Source organism: Bos indicus, chromosome 3 (assembly GCF_029378745.1).
Source record: "Bos indicus isolate NIAB-ARS_2022 breed Sahiwal x Tharparkar chromosome 3, NIAB-ARS_B.indTharparkar_mat_pri_1.0, whole genome shotgun sequence".
NCBI lineage: Eukaryota > Metazoa > Chordata > Mammalia > Artiodactyla > Bovidae > Bos > Bos indicus.
The window spans coordinates 45878586-45896580 of record NC_091762.1 but is presented as its reverse complement, the minus strand read 5'-3'; the positions used below and the strand labels follow the sequence as shown (position 1 = coordinate 45896580).

Below are 17995 nucleotides of genomic sequence, written 5' to 3'. Positions count from 1 at the left end.
ATAAATAAGCGGGACGACATCAAACTGAAAAGCTTCTGCAAAGCAAACCATCAACAAAATAAAAAGGCAGTCTATGAAATAGGAGAAAAGATTCACAAGCCACATATCTGATAAGGGGTTAATATCTGAAATATACAAAGGACACATACAACTCAATAGCAAAAATAACCCAATTGAAAAATAGGCAAAGGACTTACACATTTTTCCAAAGGCATACAAATGGCCAACATGTACACGAAAAGGTGAACATCACTAATTATCAGGGAAATGCAAATCAAAACCATGATGAAATATCACCTCACACATTAGGACATCTATTATCAAAAAGAAAATATGATAAATGCTGGAGAAGACATGAGAGAAGGGGACTCTTTGCATACTGTTGGTGGAAATGTAAACTGATCGTGCCATATTGAGAACACATGGAGGCTCCTCAAGATGTTAAAACTAGAACAATCAGGTTGTTGTTTAGTCGCTAAGTTGTGTCCAACTCTTTTGCAATCTCATGGACTGTAGTCTGCCAGGCTCCTCTGTCGATGGGATTTCGCAGCTAAAAATACTGGGGTGGGTAGCCATTTCCTTCTCCAGAGGATCTTCCTAACCCAGGGATTGAACACACATCTCCTGGACTGGCAGGCAGATTCTTCGCCACTAAGCCACCAGGTAAGCCCCAGAACTACCATATGACCCAGCAATCCCACAGAGTTAAGCCATGGGCAGAACAACAAAAGTTGGAATAAGAAGGACAGTGTTGCAAGTTTTACAATACTGTATTTTATCTTGAGTGTGATGGGAAGACAGTGAGAAGACATGCTGCATTTTATGTTTCAAGATAAAAATAATATGGGGTTTGGATTTTTTTTTAATGGCTGAGGACAAGGGGAAAACAAGAAGATCATTGAGGAGAATACATTAAGTTCAATGTTGCTTTAGATCAGGGCAAGAGATGGTCACTTTGGTGAACCTCTATATTTCAAACATAAACACCCATAATAAATTTACTAAAGAACAGATGGCTGCTTCTGTCATTCTGAAACTGATATTAGGAGCAGAAACAGGTCTAAACTCTCTCATAATTCTACACATCCATTATCATAATCAACCATTCAGACTCCAGAGAACGTTTTTCTACATCTTCCATCCTATCTCCTTCAAAAAGAGAGGACAATATGAACAAGTTTGAGTTATTCCATTACTGACATATGAGACAAAAGTGCTTTGGAATGAAAGGAGGAAGTGAGTCACAGAAGCCTTTAATTAATAAACAACATAAAATTAATGTCCTTCCCTATAGATAGCATAAATGCAATCCTTCATGTATCATTTGCTAGCAGTACCAAGGAGTGCTGTGTGGTAGAGGGAACTCAGCAGGGCCTGGAGAGGAATGTGTTTCTCCTCCCCACCCCCACCCCTCCCACCCCCGACTACATAATCCTTGCGAAAATCTGCTTGTGGCAGCTAGAGAATAACTTGCAATATTAAACAATCCATATTACTCTTAAATTTGTATGCCTATATAGATCTAGATAGAATATGTGAAACATAATTCTTTATAGTACCATATACATGAAAACTAAGGTTTATATTCAAATTAATTTATTTTTATCAAAATACTAATATTTGATAATATTTACAAAAAAGTTAAATATAAATTCCAACTTCATTTAAATATCTGCATTTTAAATTTGAGACATTAAAAATTATAAAGTATATTACTTCATTGCACAATTTTTTTATTTTATTATGTCATTCTCATAATTTGAATATTTTAGAAAAACAAATTTTAAATATATCCAAATAGTCTGTAAATGTTTAAATAGTTTAAAAACTTTCATTTACATTTTAATGAATTATATTTAAATTTGTACATTTTGACTAAATTCCATTTATAGTTTAATTCTTTAAAACATTATTGTCACTAGAATACAAATTATATGACATCCTCAATTATCACAACAGTTTGTAGAATTCTGCTGAAACAAAGGCAAGAAAAAATAAATTTCATAATATAAATACAATAATTTTTAAATGATACATATGTTTATTACTCATCTAAGCCTCACCGGCCCACCAACAGAACAGACATGTATAAAAGACATATTTTTCAACATTGTCACTATGAATATGTATTTGTTAAAGTTGGATGCTAGAACATAATTTTTTAACACTTTTTGGTCTTGCATTATAGCCTATAAATATTCAGACAGAAGGGATGTGGGCTTCTATTTGTATTCTTGCCTGAGCCAAACAAATGTCCAAGCAAGTGTAACAACTAGAGATCAGATATGATTGTGCAGCTGTACACAAAATTCTAGGAGAAACCGTTCACACGGATCACAATAGAAATGAAGCTCTCGTGAGGTAGAGAAGGTAAGAAGTTGCCTTTTCTGTATGTATTTTGAAGGTAGAGCTAATTTCTTAACAGACTAGAAACCATGTGTAGAGAAAATGAGAAATAAAGAATTCAATATTTTTGGCCAGAGGAATTAAGAGGATAAAGTTATCATTCACCGAGACTTAGTTGGCTTTTAAACAGAAAAAAGTTTAGGTAACTGTTAAAAAAAACTCCTACACTTTCTATGTATTTTCTCTTGAGAGGAATGACAGAACAATAATGCCTACCACAGAAATACTTCACCATGGTAATAAGATAAATGTCAAGTGTTTTGACTTCCTTGGAGCAAAACATTCTAAAAATGCAACCTGGAATTGCTATCTTGATATTACATTCATGATAGATTTTAAATGATTTCTTAAAAGTATATGTTCTGTCTAGATTCTTTCCTGATGCCAACATTGTATTAACAATGCCAAGGTAAGACTCTAATACAATGCAAACCTCAAAACACTTTTTTCTTTCAACAACATCACTATTTTCAGCACTTAAGCACTGTTTTCAACATTACTGAATTTTACTGATCTTTCACATGTAGCTTTCTAGATGTTTATTCCCATTACTAAAATATCTGTTTCTATTTTCTAATTCATAATAAAGTATTTTTATTTCTCTTTCCGTTATTGCCTTTATGACAGTACAATAACATTATTGCTTGGAGACAATTTTCTGTCAGGTATATCAAGCTGCTGAGTAGACTTGGATCACTCTTTTGAAATGAGATTTTTAGTTAAATTTGATTTGAATTTTGGGCAATCCCAGTAAAACTTGCATAATGAAAAACTGGTAACAAAAACAACTTTAAAAGGTGGATAAATGTAACAGCTATTCCTGTGTTTTTTCAGTTTAGTACAAAAATATTCCAGACATTTAATTTTTCCTATAAAAATATATTTTTTTATATATTCTGAAGTGTGCTAGGATTTAAAGGTGTCAACTTCATACCTAGATGCTAAATATTTTACTTACTAGCTACATGACTTGGACAAGGAACTTAACATCTCTAATTCTCTGTTCCTTGTCTTTAAATAGGGATAACTCTAGTATTTAACATCACTGAATTATTGTGAAAATTAAGTGAGTGCTATTTAATTTCTTCTTCTAAAATGGTGGACAGTAACACACAATTAAAGCCCTTCAAAAGCTGGTCCTTATTATCCTGTCTATTCTGGTAATACTATAGTTATCTGTAGTTCATTGAAAATATGCCACTGTTCCATAAATCTGTGAGGCTACACATGACATTTATTTGCTTGTGTTGTTTCCTTTCCCCCTTCTCTTTCCTGCTTGCTTAAAGGCCTGCTACATCTTCAAGATTCAAATGATCCATCATGTTCTCCAACTATTCACTGCACTCCCTCCTGACAAAGGTAAATGTTCTGTAATTATCCAGTTATTTATTTCACAAATATTTATAGAATGCCCAACATTATCCAATGTTCTAGAATCTTTCTATGTTTTAGAATTTATCTATTCAAGATTTATCTTAAAAATATAATTGTTTCTATTTTGACCTTCTCTGTTCATTTCTTTTTTACCATCAGTCCAAACCCAGTTTGTTTAATGAATGAAAAGAAGACTGAAATGCCACCATTTCCATTTATTTCTGTCTTTGAGGGATTAGGGGCTTCCCTGATGGCACAGAGGGTAAAGTGTCTGCCCGCAATGTGGGAGACCTGGGTTCGAGCCCTGGGTCGGGAAGATCCCCTGGAGAAGGGCATGGCAACCCACTACGGTACTCTTGCCTGGAAAAATCCCATGGATGGAGAAGCCTGGTAGGCTACAGTACATAGGGTCGCAAAGAGTCAGACACAACTGAGCGACTTCACTTTCACTTTTACTTTGAGGGATTAAATATTTATTCAATTGAGATACTACCTGCAATGCAGAGGATGTAGATTCAATCCCTGGGTCAGGAAGATCCCCTGGAGAAGGAAATGGCAACCCACTCCAGTATTCCTCCCTGGGAAATCCCTTGGACAGAGGAGCCTGGCAGGCTACAGAGTAAGGGGTTGCAAAGAGTTGGACACAACTCAGTGACTAAATCATATTTATCTTTTTACCATCAGTCCAAACTCAGTTTGTTGAATGAATGAAAAGATTGAAATGCCACCATTTCCATTTATTTCTGTCTTTGAGGGATTAAACATTTATTCAATTGATTCATAATATTTCCCACTCAAAAGATTAAAACCAGATTACTATGATGACATTCATCACAAAGAAAATAATGTTTCAATGCTAGACAAAATGTACTATGAACATTTCCAAGAAGGTATAAGATGAAGTAAAAAGGAATAATGCTTTTTATAGGGAAGATAAGTAAGACTCTTCAAAAGAACACTTTCAGTGAAAAAATTACAAGTATATGATATTCAATGTAATAAAGCTTAGAACATCTGATAAAGCCTAAACTTTGCCTTGCAGATAACCTGTCCAATATATACCCAAAAGTTTGAGGCTTGATAAGTTCTATCAGCCTTTGTCTGGATTGGAGGGAAGTTATCTTCTCTTCCACTTGTGTTTTTTTTTTCATCTCTGCCTAGAGGCAATTGTGGTACAGCCAGAACCACAGAAGGCATAATACCACCAGTAATTAGAAAGAAGTGATTTTACCACTGAATGTCTGTAATAACAATAAGAAGAAAAAATCAGCAGCAATGATATCAAAACCTATCAAGAACAAAGATAACAGCTAGCAGTCATTGAGTTTGCTCACTATACGCCAGGCACTATGCCAGTCAATGGGCCAAGGCAGCTGGTAGTTCTCACCATACATCAGTACTACATTCCACTCCTGTCTGTTTCTCCCTAATAAAAATATGGGCACCTTCTTATACCCCTACTATGAAGAATCTGCCTGAAATGCAGGAGACTCAGGTTCAACTCCTGGGTGGGGAAGATCCCCTGGAAAAGGAAACTGCAACACATTCCAATATTCTAGCCTGGAGAATCCCATGAACAGAGGAGCCTGGCGGGGTACAGTCTATGGGGTTGCACGAGTCAGACATGACTTAGCAACTAAACCACCACCATGGTACTCAGTATATATTTATTGAATGATAAACGACATCTTATTTAACTTTTTCATCTTTTTCCAATGTAGAGAGCTGCTCATTCTTTCTAAATTATCTTCACAATATCTGAAGAATCTTTAATCTCATTCTCCCTATTCCCATAACTCCCACCTTTATTGATGCTCTTAACTAAAAAGTTGCAAATTAATATTCTAAAGATTACTCATTAATTTTAAAACATTACTTTTATGATGGTCATATTGTAGTCAAAATCATGAGCTTATTACCCTAAGGGAAACATCCAAATCCCTAAAGTATACTTAATTGTTTTCACAAGCTCAATACAGTTTCCCTTTCTAGACATCTCCATCTTTACCCTTCCTTCTTCTATTGCTCTCAGACATGAATCCTTTCTCAAGTTTGAATTATCTATTGGATTTTTGTCTCCCAAGTATACTATGCATATTCCACATTCAAACCTCTATTCTCCTTGCTGGACCTCCTGGCTCTCTTCCTTTTATGCACTCTTTTAAATCTTGTCCTACTAAACCAAAAGACGGCAAGAGCCCAGGGATAATAGAAAAGCTATTCCAAATATGTGCAAGAAAAACAACCACACTGTCAAACTACTTTAGGCAGTGCTGTGGGGAAATGATTTGGGTAGATTATTGTTGATTTGTAGTTTACAAAGCTACTAGCTTTAAAGCCAGAAAGTATAACTTTAAAAAAAAGGCATATAGATAGAGATAAAAAGAGATACATTAAAATAGAGGTATAGATACAGATTCCAATTCTCAAAACACATGAGTGGCAATTTAAAAGCATTATGGATAGGATGAACCAATAGATAATAAGAGCAAAGTCATACCATAAATACTACCTGTATTCTTATTGGAAGGAAAAAATGCAAGTAATCCAAAATAACCAACTACAATTACTTCATGTAATATGGAAACAAACTAAAAATACTTCATCTGGGTATGTTTTGTCTTTTACAGAATAAAGAACACTGAGTTTGTGATAAAAGGTCTATTTAGTCATAAAAATCTGGTTATATTAACCTGGATTTGTTAACCAAATATCCAAATGGATGAAGGGGGTCAATTGTATAGTGATGAACGGTAACTAGATCTTTGGTGGTAATCACATTGTGTACAGATGTCGAATTATAATGTTTTATACCTGAAACTTATTTAATGTTACATACCAATTTTACCTCATTTTTTTAAAAAAAGCATGTGACATTTGAAAAAAATGTACTATCACTTTTCTCAATATTTAATATCTATAAATTATGACTGAAGAACTGATGCTTTTGAACTGTGGTGTTGGAGAAGACTCTTCAGAGTCCCTTGGATTGTAAGGCGATCAATCCTGAAGGAAACAAACTCTGAAAATTCATTGGAAGGACTCAAGCTGAAGCTCCAATACTTCAGCCACCTGATTCAAAGTGCCGACTCACTGGAAAAGCCCCCAGTGCTGAGAAAGATTGAGAGCACGAGCAGAAGGTAACAATGCAGGATAAGATGGTTGGATGGCATCATTGACTCAAGGGACATGAGTCTGAGCAAAGCCCAGGAGATAGTGAAGGGCAGAGAAGACTGGCATGCTGTAGTAGATGGGGTCACAAAGAGTCAGACACAACTTAGGGACTGAACAACAACCAAGACTGAAGACATAAAATTCTTCAGAGAAATCCTAGATAAGTGTCTTATCATCTGAGCCCGAGATACTCCCCATATGTACATAAAAATAAAATAATAAAATAACATTGTTTAGTGAGCATTTACCGTGTGCAGCTTTATATTTGGAGAAGGCAATGGCATCCCACTCCAGTACTCTTGCCTGGAAAATCCCATGGATGGAGGAGCCTGGTAGGCTGTAGTCCATGGGTTCGCTAAGAGTCAGACACGACTGAAGTGACTTAGGAGTAGCAGCAGCAGCAAACTTTATATTGGGCTTCCACAGTGGCTCAGTGGTAAAGAATCTGACTGAAATGCTGGAGACACAAAAGACGTGGTTTTGATCCCTGGATCAGGAAGATCCACCTGAGGAGGACACGGCAACCCACTCTAGTATTTTTGCCTAGAGAATCCCATGGACAGAAGAGCCTGGAGGGCTATAGTCGTTGGGGTCACAAAGAGTCAGACATGACTGAAGAGACTTGGTGTGCATGCACGCAAGTTTTTATTATACCATTTTAAATTTATTAGTTCACTTAATTCTCAAAATAATTTAATTAGATTGCTCTAATTATTAGTATTTTCCTTCTTTATTGAAGGAAATTGGAGTTAGCTGATAGAAGTAAAGAATTGTATCCAAGATCAAGTCAGTAAACGCAAAGAAACGATTTTCACCTAAGCAACCTACTCCAATATTCTTGTCTGGAGAATTCCATGCACAGAGGAGCCTGATGGGCTATGGTCCATAGCATTTCAAAGAGTCAGACATGACTGAAGCAACTTAGCACACACGAAGTCTAGTCTGTCTCTAAGCAGGAGTTGATTACATTACACTCTACTGTTTCACTCAATATGTAAAATTTTACTACTACTTACTCTGTTTTTCTTTTCCTACTTTAATTATGTTTAATATATTCCCTAAAAATTAAACATCTTTTTCAAAGTCATTAGAATTTGACATATGAGAAATTGTCATATTGTGCACCTTAGGATTTTTTGGTTGTCTATACCTAAACCTACTTTAGCTTAAGCCAAAATAAGACGACTATATTTGGGTACAAGAATATATCACAAAACACAAAACTGCAAAACTCTCCTGATGAAAAGCCATGAGTAACCCAGGCAGCTTTTTATCTACATCTGCCTCAATCTTCTCTCTCTTCCAGACTGGATTTTTCTTCTTTTAATATAATTGTCAGGTGGAAAATGGCCACCCCACAACACCCAGGTTTCATACTTTTTCTGCCCAAACAGCCTAGAATGAAATACCATCTCTTATCCCAGATTTCTAAGAGAGATTCTGCTTTTCCTGGGTTGGATCAGTTTTCTCAATTAGATTCAGAATTTGACCCTAGAATGAGCTCAGAGTCAGATGGTGCACGAACAAATTCAAGGGCCCACACTATGTGTCTGTAAACTGGGGGGCAGATATCCTCAAAAGTATACACCACAATTGTATTTATTCCAGGACTTATGATACATATTTGTCTCTTGTAGAAAAAGAATCCTATAACTAAGGAACATAAAAAAATACAGCAAGTTCAATCCTAAGAGGCTGCACATGAAGGCAATCAGAGTATGCCACCCCAAAATATGCTACTTCAGCATAAAGATTATTTTGAGCTGAAGGCAATTAAGACAAAGCAAATTCACAAAGAGCTCTCTGCCCTCTGCTATCTGTCTAAAAGCAGGACATAAATTTCCCTTTGTGAAAGTGTTTCTCCCCTGTTCTCCTGTACCAGGAGAACAATCCTTATCACTGAAGCCAGAAAGTTGACACCAAGATGAACAAACAAACCTTACTAAAATAAATCTTCCCATCCATTAGTTTCCCCCATATACTTACCTTCCCACAATTAACCACACCTAGAAGTCAAACCCCTTTTCTTTTGTCTGGTCACTTTTCCACAATACTCCACCCTTTGTTAAAATGCTATATAAGCCCATGAGTCTACCTGTGTCTTTGAGTCTTCACTTCTTTTCTATGAAGGCTTTATGGACATAAAAATAAAGTAGTAACATCAAATAAAATGTTCATGCTTTTTATTCTATTAATGTGTTTTGTCAGTTTAATTCATAGACCTCAAACACTGAACATAAAATGATAGAAAAGTTTTTTCAACATAAATTATAAATATGGATAGATATAGAAATATATAGATATTTAAAGCTACATCTTCAAATATTGGTGTTGAAACGTTAACCACTGATCCAATCTGCAAATTTTGAATAGATATTAATGTTTTCAGGATCAATCATATGTAATGTTCTAGAGAATCAGTTAGTAAAATCTAAATAGATATTAGAAATTCTGAGAGAGTAAAAATAGAAACATTCCATTCTGTCTTATTAAAGACATAACCCTGCATAGAATATAACACAATACTTGTTTTTGTTGTTATTAAAGAAACTCAAGAGAGGTAACAATAAAATACCCTGGTCTACAGAAAAAAAAAAAAAATGCAATGCAGTTAGGATGTTCTGATCTTGACTGAGTTACATAAAAAATCAAAGAAACTTCCATAATGGAGAACTATGATAGCAGAATTCCACATTCGGATTCAATTTTAAGTGTGTGACTAGAGGACGACCTTTTTCAAGCTATGTCTCTATGGTCCTTGACACCCAGAGTACATGCAATATTAATGTTCTAGTTTTGTGAGTATACAGCATACAGCAAATCCTCACTGAAAGAAAAGCTCCTCAATTCCTAATCATTTCAATAGGCTCTAATGTAATATTTCCTACACTGGAAATCATTGCACTTTATTTAAGGAAATCAGTCTGGCCAAGTGAGCTCTGTGGAGTGCAGCCTGCACAGACGCCAGTTCAAAGGATCAGATGTCAAAGTGCTCCCTCTAATGTCCCTTAATCATCACTCCGATTAGTGCTTGAATAGGACTGTGATTAAAAACGCTGCTGCCATTGTCTACCTATTCAGGCGGCTAGCATTCTACGTGGGTTCCACCGATTAGTGTTTGAATAGGGGAGCGATTAGAAAGACAGCTGCCTTTGTATGTCCATTCGGGAAAACAGCAAAACTCGCATATTTATTTGTTATGAGCACCAAATAAATGTTTTGCAAAGGTAAAATATACCATTAAGCTCTAAAGACAATTCAGCTGATTTCTTTTGTTGAGAGCATTCTATTTTCCCATATGCAAAGATATTTCTTATTTGCAAATACAGTAATATGCTTCATTAATATCTTTTAAAATATACATATTCTGTTTTTATAGACATAGTCTTAACACATCTGCTTTATTATATAGTACTTATTGACCTACAATGCATCGTATAATTCCAGTTTAGTATTTATTGACTATGCAAAGAATTTCTGTATAAACAAATCAAATCAGTTTGGTTTCAGATTTTTAGGATTCCCTTTTCAATATTTTTGGATTAATATGTAATCTATATGAACAAATTCTCCAAAGAGAACCTTCCTTGTCAAATGTTTAGAGGAAATGTTTCACTCTCTCGGCCCTCTTAAGGGAGGGAAACATTTCAGGTTAACAGTTAGTACCCTGCAGGGGCTTGCACAACAGAGTGTCCACCAGGGTGAAGTCCCCATGACAACGAAGAGCTATAGACTAATGAAACTGGGCAGGACCAAGATGTCATACTGAAGCTTTTTGGAGAGGCCAAAGCATGGCAAAAAAAAATTATCAGGAAGATAATTCATTTCAACTCCATGCATATATTAGGCAGAGCTCAAAAATTTGGTATCTCAGTTTCCCTGTTTGTCTCTCTCTCTCTCTCTCTCTCTCTCTCTCTCTCTCTCTCTCTCTCTTTCACATACATACACACACAGAGACCACACACATAAAATTTTCTGCTAAGAAATTTCTGAGCAATGCAGGAAATGTCTGTTCTGTTTTCCATTACCGTCCTTAATATCTTCCTGTCTCTTTCCACATTCTTTCCATATTTAGTTACTCTGTTCTGTACCCACTGTCATTATGGACCTACATATGTAGTAACAGAAACAGACCTGTGAGCATCAATCCATCAATGCAAAACGATGACAGTTACAGAGGATTATATACATTTGCGCCAGGAACTGTTTTAAGAATAGTATGCAAATTGATTCATTTAATCCTAACAACAACTATATCAAGTAGATGCTATTATTATCCTTAATTTACAAAAGAGGAAATGGAGGTAGAAAGAGATAAAGGAATTTACTCAAGGTCACACAGTTAGTAAATTACAGTACCAATAACTGAACCCAATTAGTTTATCTCTGTAACTCATTCTTATACCAGCCTTTCTGCTGATATGTCATCCCTTCAGGTTTCAGTCTTCTTTCATAAAAACCCAACCTCAAAGAAAAGAAAGCTAGCTTTAAACAGAAAGATTTCTTTCTTTTGCTCATAAAGCTAGCTGAAACCCACCTGACTTAGAGGAAAGTTTTTTGCAGTTCAATTTAAACCCTGACTAGACAAGTACACTGCATTCTAATCAACAGTAAAGTCAGTTTAAAAAAAAAAAAAAGCAGAACCACCACTTAACCATTATAAAATTTCAGACTAAAGAAGAATAAAATAAAAGCAACAGGGCTGATGGCTGACAATTACAAATGAGTTTAATTTGTATGTCACATGGATGTGGAGAAAGTTGTGATCAGTCTGAAATAAATAATTAAAGCAAAGCTTTCTTGTAACAGCCTCAGGAAATCAAGAGTTAACACTTTTCTTCTTTTTAGTCAATTAACATTTTATTACATATTTTGCCTGGAGAATAAATTTCTGATAATACTATTCTATGAGTGGAATAAAGCACCGAGAAAATACATACTTTCAAAGACAGAACTTAATATATTGCAAAATTCTAAATTATAGCAGGTAGCTCAGTGTGCTTTCTTAATGAGATGGCATGCATGTCTCTTAATGAAAGCATCAAAAAAGAGAACTTTTCAATAAATGTAATTATTACTATTGTCACTGTTATTGTTACTTGTACTACTCCTCTCTGATCTCTTCTATTTCATCACTGGGTACTTCCACCCATATTCTACACTTCAGGCATGCAGCCTAAAGTTGCTAAAATACCTTTAGTTCAATATCCTTCCCCATCTTAAGTGTTTGCAATATATAGTCTGTACTCTGGTGGGATCCTTCTTCATCTTCTTTCCTTCCTTCATCTATATTTTCAACTTAAATTCTGTTTCCTCAGGGAAGTTCAACCTTAAATCCTAAAACTAGGTTACCTACTTCAGCTATAATGCCCCTGCTTGGCTATATGCATAACACTTGGTCGTGAATGAGTTTAATGCTTGTTCCAATGACTGTAAACTGTCAGGGCAAGAAAAGCACCTGTCCCTTTCCCAACTTTTCATATTGGTGGACACATATTAGGCCTTCCATTAATATATGGTAATTAATTAAACTGTACAACTCAGATTTCAAGCACATATACTATAAATATTTAGTAAAATAATTTATCTGTAACAGTGTTTTATAAATATGGGAAAGCATGATGCAATATATTATCTAAGAGAGTTCACTGCCATAGAAATATTTCCAGTCATCGGATTAATGCCCAAAAATGTTCAGGGGATGTTCTTTGGAAATCATATTTCATATGTAGACAACAGAAACCAACCAATGCTTTCCTATTTTAATTATAAATTCAGGGTATATTTTGTATTCTTAAAGAAATTGAGATTTCCCAAAATTTTCCTTTTGAAATTCTTAACTAGACTTCTACCAAAATGCCTTTCCCATAAGCAGTATGCTTCTATAATAAATATTGGTTATGGGTCAGAATTCATATAGCAGAAGACTTCATCCCAATTTCAAAATAACAAGGTCTAAATATGTCCAAATGACCATGCAGCAAGAGTTTGGGCCCAGAATCCCCGTTGTTCTTAAAGTTGTACATCCTGACAATTTTCATATCCTGTATATATGTGTATCCTGACAGAATTTTTAGGTAGTCACATTTCACCATATATTTTAACTGCAAATTTTTGCCTCTGCTGAACTTTTAAACTTGTATTTTCTTTAAATGATCACATACTTTTTTCTAGTTAATAACTATCCTAACACAAACATAAAATCAAGTACTAAACTTATACAGTAATAATTTCTAATCTTTGTTAGACGTATGCAAGACACTGTCCAATAAAGATCAGTTAAAATACATCATTTAAAAACAAATCTATTTTTCTAATTCATTACAATGTTCTCAACACAGTAATTCATCAGGAGAAAAGTTCTTAAAATATATTTATATTATTAATCTGGTATGGTAAAACCATACCAGATTAATAATTTCAAAAAAAAAAAAAAACCCACCAAAATGCATACTATATACAGTAGCATTACTGGGAAATGAATGTAATGACCAGGGAAGCCCCTCAGTGAGCCAGCCAGGAGTTCTGGGTCTACTTGTGCCATTAAATCCATCTGAGTCCCTGCTGCAGGTTGGCAGTTGCTACCCAAGTTTAAACACTCATGAGGACATTCCTGTGTCCCAGGCTGGCTGGTACCTCTAGGACTGTGGAAGCCCTTTGGTTGGCAGCTCCTTTCAGGGCCAGTACTATGGTGATGTAAGTGAGGTGTCTATGTCACAAAATTTAAGGAGACACTCACTCTCACAGTCCTGCAAGTACCGTCTCAGCTTCCCAACACAGGGTTCTGAAAGGCTTTCCCTGGCCTCTTTCTTAGTCACTTAGTCTTAGTTAGACTGACCCACAGTAAGGATCAGGCTAAGAACCCTTATTTCATAGTCTTTCTGACCCAGAGTAGGAACTTAACCTACCTTATCTTCCCATACCAACAGATCTCATTTGAGACTCTGCTGGATGAAGGATGGGAGATAATCATCAATTCTGTTAAATCTAAATTCAAAATCAGACTCTGTGGGATAAGGGATGTTTTAATGTAACTTTGTTTCCTTCCTTCTAAAGTTGATACATGTTAGGCAACTAGGCCACTGATTTTCATTTCTTAAAGGGAAGAAGGCAAGTGCAGAAAGCACTGGCACAAAGAGATTTACTATGAGACTTCAAATTTCAGAAGTCAAGTTTTCAAGGAAACTGGAAGAACTTGGGTGATTCACAGTGTGGGTTTAGGAGGATATGTGTGATTAGTTAAAAGCAAACTTTATCCTCCACGCCTACCTTTGCATCTAAGCTATGTAAGTATTTTAAGAATGGAGAAACAAAATGAGGATCAAAAGAAAGAGATGAGTCCAGAAATATTGTCAGATCCAGAGAAAGAAGATCAGTTCCTCAGGCTGCACAGGGGGAATGACAAACTCTAGCAAGGTACATATAAATCACGAGCTTGAGAACCTGTTACTCACTAGATGAAGCCCTGGGAAGAGGCAACTGAACCGTGAAGGTCTCCAAGCCCCAATGTTGAGAAGAACTTAAGAATGACTGTCATGTGTTCAAGAGTGACTTCAAAGTAGAAGAGAGGTAAGGGACAGGAAGGGACTTGATAAATGGGAGTAAAGGATGGTTCCACATTCCCCATGATCGTTATTAGCAGAAAGATATTATGAAGCATCAGCTGGCCCCAGATCACCTACCACACTTGGCACCAAATACTCAGAAACTCAGGTATTAGCTCAGAGAAATGGGGGAAGAGGGAGGGCTATGCAGACAGAAAAGAGAATTCTAAGAGTGACAGTGACTGAACTTCCACTCTGAGAGAAGCTCAAAACAAAAATGAAAAAAAAAATGAAAAAAAAAAAACAAAAATGAAGTTTAGTTACAGAAAAATAAAGGTTTTATTTCTTGCACACCTGCGTTTCTAGTCTGATATTTCTACTCTCCACATAAACAATGTATTTTTCACCTACTGAAGAAGGCATTAAGTCGCAAAGAATCTTGGTTTCAGTTACTTCTTTATTCCAGAAACTCCTTCAGGCACTGAGTCTATTTGGGGAAGAAAGCTATTGTCAGCAATCAGAAAAGCAAGCTCAAGCTTGAGAAGTTGTTTCAAACTATGGTTTAAGAAGAGGCCAGGACAGAATCAGATTGCTTTCTCACTATGAATCATGAGCTCATTAAATTTTGGAGATTAAAAATAAAAAGTCGTATTGTGAATTTGATATGTACCAATATAGGGACCTAGGGCTTCTCAGGTGACTCAGTGGTAAAGAATCCACCTGCCAGTGCAGGAGACGCAAATTCGATCCCTGGGTCAGGAAGATCCCCTGCAGGAGGAAATGGCAACCCGTTCCGGTATTCTTGCCTGGAGAATCCCACGGAGAGAGGAACCTGGCAGGCAATACAGTCCATGGGGTCACAAAAGAGGAGGGCACGACTCAGTGAGTAAATAAAAACAATTATAACAATATTGGGACCTGCACCCCCTGTCGTTTAACAGAGCTGGGGATTCAAGCTTCCACCTTCACTTTCTGAAAGAGATTAGCTAACAAATAACTTTATTAACTACTTGGATTTCATCTCTTAATAGTCACATAAAATTGAGATGGAAAAATGGACTCAGCAGATAAGATAGAAGGCTAATTTCCAAAGTACAAAAAAATAACCACATTGACTAATCAGGGATTACAGGAAAAGCACATTGACCCCTGCTTCCTGTAAGAACTCTCTCACCATGCTCGGTGTTCCTCACCTCACCCATTACAGTGCTTCTTGGCTAAATTCTCATCTGCCTGCCCTTGTCTGGTTATCAGTGCCAAGCTGAGCCACTCTGGAGACTGAGGCAAAAGGAAAGAAATGTGCTCCCATATGGCTTCTCAGGTGGCACTAGCAGTAAAGAAGCTGCCTGCCAACGCAGGAGATGTAAGAAACGTGGGTTTGATCCCTGGGTCTGGAAGATCCTCTGGAGGAGGGCATGGCAAACCACTCCAGTATTCTTACCTGGAGAGGCCCATGGAGAGAGAAGACTGGCAGGCTATAATCCATAGGGTCGCAAAGAGTTGCACATGACTGAAGCCACTTAGCATGCATGCATGTGCTTCCATGTATGTGTTTTATATATCCTTGCATCATTTATATATTTTGTATGATTTATATGTTTGTATTATTTACCTTGATTACTGAGTCTTTCGGTGCCTCTTTTACATTTTTCACCTGAAGCCAATGCCTAACTCGCCTCTCCCTAATTCCTGGGAGAAGCCCCCAAAGTCTAACCTCCACACTCTTCCCATTCTACATACTCTTCGTGGGTAACTCTACCCCCAGGCTTTTAATTACCCACTTGTATTCTGATTATTGAAAACTCTTCATCTGCATTCCTGACCCCTTTACTTAGCTACAAGCTTTAGACTAAACAGGATGTCCCACAGGTACAAGAAACTCAAAAGATCTCAAACTGAATTCAAGATTTCTCTCAATTTATCCTATACACAACAAAATACACACATAAAGTCAACTCCCAAATCATACTTATGTCCTGTTATGGACCAAATATTGGTGTCCCCTCAAAATTTGCATACTGAAAACCTAAACCTCAGTGTGATGGTGTTAGAAGGTGCAGCCTTTGGGAGGTGTTTAGCTCATGAGGGTGGAACCCTCATAGAGGGGATTAGTGCCTTTACAAAAGAGGCTTCAGAGAGCTCTCTCATCCCTTCTGCCATGAGAATACACAGCAAAAATCCATCTATGAATGAGGAAGCAGGCCCTCAGCAGATATTAAATCTTCTAGTGTCTTGACCTTAAACTTCCCAGAGTCCAGAAATATGAGAAATAAATGTTTATTGTTTAAGCCACCTAGTCTGTGATATTTCTGTTATAGTAGCCCAAACAGACTAGGACACCTCCTAACTATATTCAAGCTAGTCCTCTCTCCTACATACCCACTGTCCCTGGTCCTCATGATTTTGTCTTCCAGGCTTCCACATTAGTCTCAGAGACCCTGCTTCACCCCTTCCACATTGAACCCAACTTCCACACTGAAAGTTATAGACTGATACATCTCAAGGCAAATCTGACCAACTCACACTGGTAATTAAAGTTCCTTCATGGTTCATCCTTTGAAAGAGTACTACATATTAATATTTCTATTTTCTTCCAAAAAAACATGAAACCTTCTTGGAAGGGCCTGTATCACGTTCATCTTCATTCCAGAGTTCTAAGTGGTACCATGCCTGGCCCACTGTAAACAAGCAATAAATGAAGAAACAAAGCAGTAACTAAGACTGTGAAGGGGAAAAAAAAAAGTGGTTATCAAAACTTATATGTTACTTAAGTTACTTCCTAGAAGAAAAAAGGGCAATGATTTATTTTTATCTAATTATTTTTAAAAGTCTGCTTACAGAGTTCTGGTACCATACTGCATAAGTTCAGCCTCTTAGCTGTGGACTCTTAGACAGGTTTCTTAAGCTTCCTTCATCTATGAATGAAGATAAAATATAGTATGGGTGGTTCTGAGGCTTAAATGGGTTACTTCACAAAGAGCACTTTGAACTACAACTACTCAGTAAATTCTTAATATATATTACAGTTTATTCTTATTTTTATTATTTCAATTTGAGCACCTACTACATGCCATGAATTTAAAATAAATTAGCTAAAATTTCCAAAATCATGTCAAATAATTGATTGTCTTTAATTGTCTTTCCTTTTTATTTTCATCCAGGATAAATTTTCTGGTTTGTAACATTTTCTGGTCTTTAAAAATTGCTAATGGAAAAGGAGTACAAAATATTTATGTAATTAGGACAGTTCAACACTTTAAAAAAAAGGCAAAAATAAACAGCAGTTATGGAACACCTGCTTAACAGATACTGGAAATAACTGCTTTGTGCTTCATTAACCAGTAAAAACACATTTGCCAGTTTAAATCCCCTACTGAATTCAGAATTTCTAATTATCACTAGAATCGTATTAACTTGGCAAGGAAAGAAATTCCTGGGTAAAGAATTTCAGAATTTCTATAAAGCCTGCAAACAAATATTTGTTTATTAAAACTAAA

The 17995-nt window shown here is 36.1% G+C and overlaps 1 protein-coding gene across 2 annotated transcripts in view; it reads right to left on the bottom strand.

Annotated features, from left to right (window-relative positions):
- The window catches only part of DPYD (dihydropyrimidine dehydrogenase), a 922996-nt gene that overhangs the window by 858185 nt on the left and 46816 nt on the right, over positions 1-17995 (bottom strand). The window lies entirely within an intron of this gene.